At 37.3% G+C, this 2,651-nt stretch overlaps 1 pseudogene; it reads right to left on the minus strand.

Moving 5' to 3' along the window:
• Window positions 1-326: 326 nt before the first annotated feature.
• LOC138414026 (tigger transposable element-derived protein 1-like) lies at window positions 327-2,068 on the minus strand (annotated as a pseudogene).
• Window positions 2,069-2,651: the final 583 nt, after the last annotated feature.

The following is a 2,651-nucleotide window of genomic DNA, read 5'->3' on the forward strand; positions in this document are numbered from 1 at the left end:
GTCACCATTGTTATAATTAACAGCATTACTGTTATTATCTCAATATTTTCTAGGGGTGGAAAATGTTTTTATTCTTTCCTTCTAGGTTCTTTGGCTGGCCCAATACCTGCAAACCCTGGAGATATGCAGGTTTTGATCAAGACCACCTCAATAAAGCAAATATTGCAATAAAGTGAGTCACACAAAATTTTTGGTTTTCCAATACATATAAAATTGTGTTTACACCATACTGTAGTCTATTAAGTGTGCAATGATGTGATGTCTGAAAAACCAATGTATATACCTTAATTGAAAAATGCTTTATTGCTAAAAAATGCTAACAATCATCAACCTTCTACGAGTTGTAATCTTTTTGCGGGTGGAGGGTCTTGCCTTGTTGTTGATGGCTGCTGACTGATCAGTCTGTTGGTTGCTGAAGATTGAGGTGGCCATGACAATTTCTTAACATAAGACAACAATGAAGTTTACTGCAACAATTGACTCTTCCATGAATGATTTTTCTGGAGCATGCGATGCTGTTTGACAGCATTTTATCCACAGCAGAACTTCTGTCAAAATTGGAGTCAGTCTTCTTAAACCTTGTTGCTGCTTTATCAACTAAGCTTACATAGTATTCTAAATCCTTGTTGCCATTTCAACAATCTTCACAGCATCTTCACCAGGGGTAGATTCCATCTCATGAAACCACTTTCTTCACTCATCTGTAACAAGTAACTCCTCAGCCATTAAAGCTTTATCATGAGATTGCAGCAATTCAGTCCCATCTTCAGAACTTCAAATTCTAGTTGTCTTGCTATTTCCACCACATCTGTACTTATTTCCTCCACTGAAGTCTTTAACCACTCAAAGTCATCTGTGAGGGCTGGAATCAAATTATTCCAAACTCCTGTTAATGTTGATATTTTGACCTCTTCCCATGAATCATGAATGTTCTTAATGGCATCTAGAATGGTGAATCCTTTCCAGAAGGTTTTCAATTGACTTTGCCCAGATTCATCAGATAAATCACTATCTATGGCAGCTATAGCCTTATGAAATCTATTTCTTGAATAATAAGACTTGAAAGTAGAAAGGACTCCTTGATCCGTGGGCTGCAGAATGAATATTGTGTTAACAGGCATGAAAACAAGATGAATCTTGTTGTACATCTCCATCAGAGCTCTTATATGACCAGGTGCATTGTCAATGAGCAGTAATATTTTGAAAGGAATCTTTTTTTCTGAGCAGTAGGTCTCAATGGTGGGCTTAAAATATTCAGTGAACTATGTTGAACAATTGTACTGTCATCCAGGCTTTGTTGTTCCATTTATAGAACACAGGCATAGTAGATTTAGCATAATTCTTAAGGGCCTTAAGATTTTCAGAATGGTAAGTAAGCATTGGCTTCAACTTAAAGTGACCAGCTGCATTAGCCCCTAACAAGAGAGTCAGCCTGTCCATTGAAGTTGGTTTCCTCCTCTCTAGCTGTGAAAGTTCCAGATGGCATCTTCTTCGGGTATAAGCCTGTTTTGCCTACATTGAAAATCTGTTGTTTAGCGTAGCCACCTTCGTTAATAATCTTAGCTGGATCTTCTGGACAACTTGTTGCAGCTTCTACTTCAGCACTTGCAGATTCACCTTGCACTTTTATGTTATAGAGATGGCTTCTTTCCTTCAACCTCATGAACCAACCTCTGCTAGCTTCAAACTTTTCTTCTGTAGCCTCCTCATCTCTCTCAGCCTTCACAGAATTGAAAAGAGTTAGGGCTTTGCTCTGGAGTAGGCTTGTTTATGGGATATTGTGGCTCATTTGATCTTCTCTCCAGACCACTCAAACTTTCTCCATATCATCAATAGGACTGCTTCACTTTCTTATCAGTTATGTGTTCATCGGAGTAGTGCTTTTAATTTTCCTCAATAACTTTTCCTTTGAATTCGCAATTTTGCTAATTACTTGGGGCAAGAAACCTAGCTTTGGGCCTACCTCAGCTTTCAACATGCTTTTCTCAGTATGCTTAATCATTTCTAGCTTTTGATTTAAAGTGACAGATATGCAACTCTTCCTTTTACTTGAACACTTAGAGGCCATTATGGATTATTAATTGGCCTAATTTCAATATTGCTGTGTCTCAGGGGCTAGAGAGGCCTGAGGAGAGAGAGAGAGAGATGGGGAAACAGCTGGTCAGTGAAACAGTCAGAATACACACAATGCTTATTAAGTTTGCCAGCTTGTATGGGTGCAGTTCATGGACACCCCAAAACAAGTACAATATTAACATCAAAGATCATTGATCACAGACCACCATGACAGTTATAATAATAATTAAAAAGTATGAGATATTATGAGAATTACCAAAATCTGACAGAGATAGAAAGTCAGCAAATGCTGTTGGAAAAATAGTGTCAATAGACTTGCTGGATATAGGGTTGCCATAAACTTTCAGTTTGTAAAAACAAACCAATATTTGCAAAAAGCAATAAAGCAAAGCACAATAGAATGAGGTATGCCTGTGATTAAGTTGGCATAAGACAGATTAACAGGAGAAAAACAAATTTAATTCTCTATGTATGGGAGCATTATAAAAAAATATTAGACTCACAGAAGTGACCGAAGCAGGCAGCTTTTATACCTTTTAAACAAAGAAACAATAAATTTGTGAAAAATTGACAGG

This window comes from Delphinus delphis, chromosome 3 (assembly GCF_949987515.2).
Source record: "Delphinus delphis chromosome 3, mDelDel1.2, whole genome shotgun sequence".
NCBI lineage: Eukaryota > Metazoa > Chordata > Mammalia > Artiodactyla > Delphinidae > Delphinus > Delphinus delphis.